Source organism: Calonectris borealis, chromosome 35 (genome assembly GCF_964195595.1).
Source record: "Calonectris borealis chromosome 35, bCalBor7.hap1.2, whole genome shotgun sequence".
NCBI lineage: Eukaryota > Metazoa > Chordata > Aves > Procellariiformes > Procellariidae > Calonectris > Calonectris borealis.
Window position 1 is genome coordinate 317,150 of NC_134346.1, and position 9,908 is coordinate 327,057.

The window sequence follows — 9,908 nt, forward strand, 5'->3', positions numbered from 1 at the left end:
GCCCGCGCCGCCGCTGACACCCGCTGATTAGCGCGGGGAGACCCCCCGCGCCCTCCCCCGCCCTCCCGGGGGGTCCCCTCCCCTCCCCCCCCCGCTTTTGGGGGCTCCCCTCCCTCCCTGGGTGCTCCCCTCCCTCCCTGGTCCTCCCCCACCCCTCTGGGTGCTCCCCCCTCTTTTGGGTGCTCCCCCACCCCTCTGGGTGCTCCCCCCTCTTTTGGGTGCTCCCCCCTCTTTTGGGTGCTCCCCTCTCTTTTGGGTGCTCCCCCACCCCTCTGGGTGCTCCCCCCCCTCTTTTGGGTGCTCCCCCCTCTTTTGAGTGCTCCCCTCCCTCCCTGGGTGCTCCCCCCTCTTTTGGATGCTCCCCCCTGTTTTGGGTGCTCCCCTCCCTCCCTGGGTGCTCCCCTCCCTCCCTGGTCCTCCCCCACCCCTCTGGGTGCTCCCCTCCCCTAGGGTTCCCCCTGGGGGGAGGGGGATGGATGGGGGGGACCCCGCAGGGTTTCGGGGGGCTGCGCCAGCCCTGACCCCCCCCCCCCCTTCTCCCCGCAGGTCCTGGACTGGACTGGAGTGAATGTCCTACAGCGGCCGCTTCTGCCTGAGAGGTAGCGGGGGGACTGGGGACACTGGGGGGGACTGGGGAGACGGGGGTGACGCCAGGGCTCACGGTGACACCAGGGCTCACGGTGACACCAGGCACGACGGTGACGTCGGGGCTCACAGTGACACCGGGGCTCATGGTGACACCAGGCACAACGGTGACATTGGGGCTGACGGTGACACCAGAGCTCATGGTGACACCAGGCACGACGGTGACATTGGGGCTCACGGTGACACCAGAGCTCATGGTGACACCAGGCACGACGGTGACATTGGGGCTCACGGTGACACCGGGGCTCACGGTGGACACCAGAGCTTACAGGGCTGCCAGGGCTCGTGGTGACATTGTGGCTGACGGTGACACCGAGTCTTACGGTGACACCACAGCTCATGGTGACGCTGGGGCTCCTGGTGACACCAGGGATCATGGTGACAGCGGGGCTTATGGTGACACGGGGGCTCACGGGGCTGCTGGAGCTCACGGTGACAGCCGGACACCCAGGAACACCGGTGCTCACGGTGACGTTGTGGCTCGCGGTGACGCCGGGGCTCACGGTGACACCAGGGCTCATGGTGACGTTGTGGACGACGGGGACACCAGGGCTCACGGTGACGCCGGGGCTCAGGGTGACGCCAGGACTCACGGGGCCACCGCGGCTGGCGGTGACGCCGGGGCTCACGTCCCCACGCGCGGTGCCCCTGCGGTCCCCCCCGTGGTCCCTGTCGCGGCCCCACTCGCCTGACGAGCCCACCGCGTCACCGCGCCATTGGGGACACCCCGGTGACGCTGTCCCCACGCCGGAGGGACGACCCAAGCGGCCCCCGGACCCCCTCGGTCCCTCCCGGTCACGTCCCCATGGCATGCGGGTGTTGGGGACCGTCACCGTCCCACGGCGTCCCCGTGTTGGGGACAGCTGTAGTTGCACGGTGTCGCTGTACTGGGGACAGTCGTGGTCGCACGATGTCCCCACGTTGGGGACCGTTGTGGTTGCGTCACGTCCCTGTATCGGGGACAATCGTGGTGGCTCGGTGTCACCGCGTTGGGGACCGTGGTGCTTGCATCACCTCCCCATATCGGGGACAATCATGGTGGCTCGGTGTCACCGCGTTGGGGACCGTGGTGCTTGCATCACCTCCCCATATCGGGGACAATCGTGGTGGCTCGGTGTCACCGTGCTGGGGACCCTCGTGGTTGCAGCGTCCATGCGTTGGGGACCGTTGCGGCGTCCTCGTGGCGGGGGTGGTTGCGGTGGCGCGGTGTCCCCGTGTTGGGGACCACCCTGGTCTTGCAGCGTCCCTGTGTTGGGGACAGTCGTGGTTGTACGGTGTCCCCGTGCTGGGGACGGTTGTGGTCACGCGGTGCCCCCGTCCAGGGCACGGTCACGGTTGTGCAGTGACCACCACGGTGTCACCACCTCCACGCATAGGGGACCATTGTGGTGTCACCGCGTCCCTGCATCGGGGACCATCGCGGTGTCACCATGTCCATATCAGGGACCATCATGGTGTCACCATATCCCCGTATCAGGGACCATCGCAGTGTCACCGCGTCCCTGCATCGGGGACCATTGCGGTGTCACCACGTCCCCGTGTTGGGGACCATTGTGGTGTCACCATGTCCCCGTATCAGGGACCATCGCGGTGTCACCACGTCCCCACGTTGGGGACCATCGCGGTGTCACTGCATCCCCATATCGGGGACCATCGCGGTGTCACCGCGTCCCCGTGTTGGGGACCATCGCGCTGTCACCACATTGGGGACCATCGCGGTGTCACCGCGTCCCCGCGTTGGGGACCATCGCGCTGTCACCACATTGGGGACCATCGCGGTGTCACCGCGTCCCCATGTTGGGGACCATCGCGCTGTCACCGCGTCCCCATGTTGGGGACCACTGCGCTGTCCCCGCGTCGGGGCCCACCGCGCTGTCCCCGCGTCCCCGAGGCAGGCACCGCCGCGCTCCCGCCGCCGCGTCCCCTCGCCGCCTCCCCCCTCCGCTGCCGCAGTCCCCCCCCCCCCGCCGCCCCCCCCCCCGCCGTGGGGACGGTGACCCCCAGCCCCGGGGGGGGGACGGGGCGGGATGGGGGGGGGGGCAGCGGCCGCCCCGGGGCCCAGCGGGCGGGGGGGGGGGGGGAGGTTTGGGGGGCGCCCCGTCCCGGGGGGGGCCGCCCCCTCCCCCGCCGCCTCCACCCAGGGATAATTGCTTTTGTCTGGGCGGACTGGACTGGACTGGGGGGGGCGGGGGGGTCCGCGACGGCCGGCCGGGTCGCTGCTGCCCAGCGCCGCCGGGTGGGCGGGGGGGGGGCGGGGGGTGCAAGGGGGGGCGGGGGGGTGAAATGGGGGTGCAATGGGGTGCGATGGGGGGGGTGAAATGGGGGAGCAATGGGGTGCGATGGGGGGGGTGCAACGGGGGTGAAATGGGGGAGCAATGGGGTGCGATGGGGGGGTGCAACGGGGGTGAAATGGGGGGGTGTAGGGGGGGTGCAATGGGGAGTGCGGGGGGGTGAAATGGGGGTGCAATGGGGTGCGATGGGGGGGTGCAATGGGGGTGAAATGGGGGTGCAGTGGGGTGCGATGGGGGGGTGCAATGGGGGCGAAATGGGGGAGTAATGGGGTGCGATGGGGGGGTGCAACGGGGGTGAAATGGGGGAGCAATGGGGTGCGATGGGGGGGTGCAATGGGGGCGAAATGGGGGGGTGTAGGGGGGGTGCAATGGGGAGTGCGGGGGGGTGAAATGGGGGTGCAATGGGGTGCGATGGGGGGGTGCAATGGGGGCGAAATGGGGGAGCAATGGGGTGCGATGGGGGGGTGCAACGGGGGTGAAATGGGGGAGCAATGGGGTGCGATGGGGGGGTGCAATGGGGGCGAAATGGGGGAGCAATGGGGTGCGATGGGGGGGTGCAATGGGGGCGAAATGGGGGGGTGTAGGGGGGGTGCAATGGGGAGTGCGGGGGAGTGAAATGGGGGAGCAATGGGGTGCGATGGGGGGGTGCAATGGGGGCGAAATGGGGGGGTGTAGGGGGGGTGCAATGGGGAGTGCGGGGGGGTGAAATGGGGGTGCGGGGGGTGGTAAAATGGGGGGTGCAATGGGGGGGTGCAATGGGGGGTGCAGGGGGGGGTGAAATGGGGGAGCAATGGGGTGCGATGGGGGGGTGCAGGGGGGGTGAAATGGGGGAGCAATGGGGTGCGATGGGGGGGTGCAATGGGGGCGAAATGGGGGGGTGTAGGGGGGTGCAATGGGGGTGCAGGGGGGGTGAAATGGGGGAGCAATGGGGTGCAATGGGGGGGTGCAATGGGGGTGCGGGGGGGGTGCAATGGGGGTGAAATGCAGGGGTGCAGGGGGGGTGCAATGGGGGGTGAAATGGGGGTGCAATGGGGGGTGCAGGGAGGGTGAAATGGGGGTGCGGGTGGTTGTGCAATGGGGGTGCAGTTGGGGTGCGATGGGGGGGTGCAATGAGGGGTGCAACAGGGGGGTGCAATGGGGGGGGCTGCAGTGAAGGAGCCCAGGCAATGGGGGTGCACGATAGGGGTGCACGGGGGGGTGCAATGGGGGTGCAACGGGGGTGCGGGGGGGGTGTGCAATTGGGGTGAGCCATGGGGGGGGGCTGTGCGTGCCACGGGGGTGTGAAATTGGGGGGGGGGGGTCGGTGCACGTAATTGGGGTGCGCAGTAGGGAGGGGGGTGGGCGATGGGGCTGAATCGGGGGGTGCAATGGGGGGGGTGCAGTGGGGGTCCCTGTGCATAATCGGGGTGTGCAGTGGGGGGGCTGTGTGTGCAGTGGGGGGGGTGCAACGGGGGGTGCAATTGTGGGGGGCTGCGGGGGGGGGGGGGTCCCCGTGCATGACAGGGGTGTGCTTGGGGGGGGGGGTGTGGAAATGGGGTGCAGAAGGGGGGTGCGCGCCAGCGGAGGCGGGGGGGACCCAGGCGTCCGAGTTGGGGGGGGGGTGATGGAGGAGGAGGAGGAGGAGGAAGGACGGGGGGGGGGGTCAGCCCCGCACCTGCAGGCTAGAGGGGGGGGGGGGAGGGGCGCGGCTCGGCCGCCTGGGTCCCGACCCCCCCTCGCACGTGGACGCCGGGGCCGACCCCCGTGTCCGGCAGCCCCACGCCCCCCCCCCCCCCCACCCCATCACGTCTCGGCCGCGCTGGTGCCCGCGGCGGAGCCGGAGCCCGGCGGCCCCCGGAGCGCGTATGGAGGCGGCGGCGGCGCGTCCCGGCGGCTGCGGCCCCCGGTAAGAGCCGGGGGGGGCGGCCGGTCCCATCCCCCCCGTCCCCGTCCCCGTCCCTGTCTCCATCCTCATCCTCGCTTCATCCCCATCCCCATCCCCATCCTCCCCATCCTCCTCCTCCTCTTCCTCCCCATCCTCCTCTTCCTCATCCCCATCCTCCCTATCCTCCTCCCCCTCATCCCCATCCTCCTCCTCATCCCCATCCTCCTCTTCTTCTTCCTCCCCATCCTCCTCCTCCTCATCCCCATCCTCCTCCTCCCCATCCCCATCTTCCTCCTCATCCCCATCATCCTCTTCCTCATCCCCATCCCCATCTTCGTCCCCCCCATCTTCGTCCCCCTCATCCTCGTCCCCCTCGTCCCCCTCGTCCCCCTCATCTTCGTCCTCCTCATCCCCCTCATCTTCATCCCCCTCGTCCCCCTCATCTTCATCCCCCTCATCTTCATCCCCCTCATCCTCGTCCCCCTCATCCTCGTCCCCCTCGTCCCCCTCATCTTCATCCCCCTCATCCTCGTCCCCCTCATCCTCGTCCCCCTCATCCTCGTCCCCCTCATCCTCGTCCCCCTCATCTTCATCCCCCTCATCTTCATCCCCCTCATCTTCATCCCCCTCATCTTCATCCCCCTCATCTTCGTCCCCCTCGTCCCCCTCATCTTCATCCCCCTCGTCCCCATCCTCCTCCTCCTCCTCCTCCTCCCGGTGCCCGGTGGCTCCCGCCCGGCCCCTGGACGCTCGTTTTATACCGCTCGGTATCGACCCCCCGTGTCAAAAAAAAAAAAAAAAAAAAAAAACCAAACCAAAAAAAAACCCAAAAAAAAAAAAAAATCCCCGATCGAAACCGGCGGCGCCGCCGCGGCGGATCGATACGGGGTGGGGGAGGGGCGGGGAGGGGGCGGGGGAGGGGAGGGGGGTGGGGGGTGTAGGAGATTTGGGGGGAGCAGGAGGATGGGGGGTCTCGGGGGGATGGGGGCGGAACAAGGGGCGGGGGGGCATGGGGGGCAATGGGGGGACGGGGGGCAAGGGGGGGACGGGGGGCAATGGGGGGGACGGGGGGCAATGGGGGGACGGGGGGCAAGGGGGGGGACGGGGGGCAATGGGGGACGGGGGGCAATGGGGGGGACTGGAGTCATTTGGGGGACGGGGGGCAATGGGGGGCAATGGGGGGGACGGGGGGCAATGGGGGGCATGGGGGGACGGGGGGGCGGTAGGTGGGTGGGGGATGTTGGGGCGATGGGGGGGGTTTGGGGGGTCCGGGGGGGGGGGGGCTGCCCACGCGTGTGCGGAGCACGGGGCTGTTGTATCTGCGGCACCGTCGCGACAGTGGCCCTGTCACGACAGTGGGACAGGGCTGGTGGGGGCGGCTCTGGGTACCACAGATCCCTCCAGCCCCCCGTCCCCTCCGTCCGTCCTCCCCCGTCTCTGTCCCCCCCGTCCCTCTGTCCCCTCGCCCCCCTGTCCCTCTGTCCCGCCATCCCTGTCCCTCTGTCCCCTCCCTCCATCCCTCCATCCCCGTCCCCCCCGTCCCTCTGTCCCCCCCGTCCCTCTGTCCCGCCATCCCCTCCATCCCCTCCATCCCCTTGTCCCTCCGTCCATCCCTCCATCCCCGTCCCCCTGTCCCCCTGTCCCTCCGTCCATCCCTCCATCCCCGTCCCCCTGTCCCTCCATCCCCGTCCCCTCCATCCCCGTGTCCCTCTGTCCCCTCCATCCTTCCATGCCTCTGTCCCTCCGTCCCCCCGTCCTTCCGTCCCCATCTCTCCCATCCCTCTGTCCCCCCGTCCCCTCCGTCCCCTCCATCCCCTCCATCCCCTTGTCCCTCCGTCCCTCCATCCTTCCGTCCCTCCATCCCCGTCCCCTCTGTCCTTCTGTCCCGTCTCTCCTGTCCCTCTGTCTTTCCGTCCCTGTCCCCTCCATCCCTGTCCCCTCCATCCCTGTCCCCTCCATCCCTGTCCCCTCCGTCCCTCCGTCCCCATCCCCTGCCCTCGTGTCCCTCTGTCCTTCCATCCCTCCATTCCTCCATCCCCTGTCCCTCCGTCCCCATCCCCTGTCCCCTCCGTCCCCATCCCCTGTCCCTCCGTCCCCATCCCCTGTCCCCCTGTCCCCCTGTCCCCCTGTCCTTCTGTCTGTCCCATCCCTCCCCTCCACCCCCCCCGCCCCTGGGCCATTTGGGGTCACTTGGGGGGGGGGGTCTCACCTTGGGGGACCCCTGGGGCCCTTTGTGGGATCTGGGGCCCCCCGCCAGCATCATCCCCACCCCCACACCCTGACCTTGACCCAGTGGCACCCTGGGGGGGGTCCCTATCCCTGGGGGGGGGGTCAGGGGGCCCAGACAGCCGGCACCCCCCCCCAGTGCTCCCCCCCCAGTGCTCCCCCCCCCCGTGCTCCCCCCCGCCCCGGCCACTGGTTCCCATTGCCAGGAGGAGCCCCCCCTCCCTGTGAGGGTATGGGGCGGTGGGGGCCTATAGGGTGATGGGGGCCTATAGGGTGATGGGGGGCTACAGGGCTATGGGGTGCTATAGGATGACAGGGGGGCTATGGGGCAATGGGGGGCTATAGGGCTATGGGTGCTATAGGATGATGGGGGGGCTATAGAGCAATGGGGGCCTATAGGGTGATGGGGGGCTATAGGGGGCCATAGAATGATGGGAGAGCTATAGGATGACGGGGGGTATGGGGGGCTATAGGGTGACGGGGGTCTATGGGGCGAGGGGGGGCACCCCCCCCCCCAGGTGCCGCCACACAAAGGGCGCAGGCGTCGGCGCTCGCCGGCACACGCGTGTGCAAGCCCCCCCCTCCCCCACCCCCAGGTAGGTCCCGTCTCCCCCCCCCCCGCCCCGTCCCCCCCCCCCCCGGGAGCCGGCGGTCGATGGCCGCGCCGCGCCGGGTGATTATTGTCTTGTACGGAGTCAAGCGCATCGATCGGCCGAGAAATATGAGCCGCCGCCGCCGCCGCCGCCGCCACGCCTGCGCCGGCACCGCCGCGGCCAACGGCACCGCCAACGGCACCGCCATGGCCAACGGCCAACGGCACCGCCACGGCCGACGGCACCGCCATGGCCGACGGCACCCCGGCACGCACCGGACCCTGCGGGGGGGCTGCGGGTGCGCGGCGGCGTGCCGGGTGACGCGCCGTGGCGGTGCGCGCTTGTGCCGCGCGTCTGCAGGTGGCTGTCTGGCTGTCCGCCTGGCTGTCTACCGGCGGCCGCCCGGGGTTTCCGGGGCGGCGTTGCGTGTCCGTGCGTCTGTCTGGGCGCTGGTGCCACCGGCCGGGACCACCCCCCCCCTCTGTGCCGCGCTGCGCCGGGGTCGGGTGTGCGAGGCCGGGGTGCAAGGGGGGGGGGTGCAAGGCCGTGGTGAGACCCGTGGGGACGTGCAAGGGGATGGTGAGACCCATGGGGACGTGCAAGGTTGTGGTGAGACCCATGGGGACGTGCAAGGGGATGGTGAGACCCGTGGGGACGTGCAAGGCCGTGGTGAGACCCGTGGGGACGTGCAAGGGGATGGTGAGACCCGTGGGGACGTGCAAGGTTGTGGTGAGACCCATGGGGATGTGCAAGGGGATGGTGAGACCCGTGGGGACGTGCAAGGTTGTGGTGAGACCCGTGGGGACGTGCAAGGGGATGGTGAGACCCGTGGGGACGTGCAAGGGGATGGTGAGCACTGTGAGGTCGTGCGAGGGCACGGCGAGCACCAAAGGGTCGTGCAAGACCATGGTGAGACCCGTGGGGTTGTGCCTGGCCGTGGTGGGCACCACGGGGACGTGCAAGGTTGTGGTGAGACCCACGGGGACGTGCAAGGGGATGGTGAGCAAGGCCACGGGGTTGCGCAAGGTTATGGTGAACATCACGGGGTCGTGCAAGGCCATGGGGTGGTGCAAGGCCATGGTGAGCACTGTGGGGTGGTGCAAGGCCATGGTGAGCCCCATAGGGACGTGCAAAGTCACGGGGATGTGCAAGGGGATGGTGAGCACCAAAGGGTTGTGCAAAACCACGGGGACGTGCAAGGCTCTGGTGAGCACCACAGGGACGTGCAAGGCTCTGGTGAGCACCGCGGGGTCGTGCAAGGCTCTGGTGAGCACCGTGGGGTCGTGCAAGGTTCTGGTGAGCACCACAGGGACGTGCAAGGCTCTGGTGAGCACCGCGGGGTCGTGCAAGGCTCTGGTGAGCACCGCGGGGACGTGCAAGGCTCTGGTGAGCACCGCGGGGACGTGCAAGGTTCTGGTGAGCACCGCGGGGACGTGCAAGGCCATGGTGAGCACCACAGGGACGTGCAAGGTTCTGGTGAGCACCGCGGGGATGTGCAAGGCCATGGTGACACGCGGGGACGTGCAAGGTTCTGGTGAGCACCGCGGGGACGTGCAAGGCTCTGGTGAGCACCGCGGGGTCGTGCAAGGCTCTGGTGAGCACCGCGGGGTCGTGCAAGGCTCTGGTGAGCACCACAGGGACGTGCAAGGCTCTGGTGAGCACCGCGGGGTCGTGCAAGGCTCTGGTGAGCACCGCGGGGTCGTGCAAGGCTCTGGTGAGCACCACAGGGACGTGCAAGGCTCTGGTGAGCACCGCGGGGTCGTGCAAGGCTCTGGTGAGCACCGCGGGGACGTGCAAGGCTCTGGTGAGCACCACAGGGACGTGCAAGGCTCTGGTGAGCACCGCGGGGTCGTGCAAGGCTCTGGTGAGCACCGCGGGGACGTGCAAGGCTCTGGTGAGCACGCGGGGACGTGCAAGGCCATGGTGAGCACCACAGGGACGTGCAAGGCTCTGGTGAGCACCAGAGGGACGTGCAAGGCTCTGGTGAGCACCGCGGGGACGTGCAAGGCTCTGGTGAGCACCACGGGGACGTGCAAGGCTCTGGTGAGCACCGCGGGGACGTGCAAGGTTCTGGTGAGCACCACAGGGACGTGCAAGGCTCTGGTGAGCACCGCGGGGACGTGCAAGGTTCTGGTGAGCACCGCCGTGCAAGGTTCTGGTGAGCACGCGGGGACGTGCAAGGCCATGGTGAGCACGCGGGGACGTGCAAGGCTCTGGTGAGCACCGCGGGGACGTGCAAGGCCATGGTGAGCACGCGGGGACGTGCAAGGCTCTGGTGAGCACCGCGGG

At 69.4% G+C, this 9,908-nt stretch overlaps 1 protein-coding gene across 1 annotated transcript in view; it reads right to left on the reverse strand.

Moving 5' to 3' along the window:
• The window catches only part of RPS19 (ribosomal protein S19), a 127,458-nt gene that overhangs the window by 6,684 nt on the left and 110,866 nt on the right, over positions 1-9,908 (reverse strand).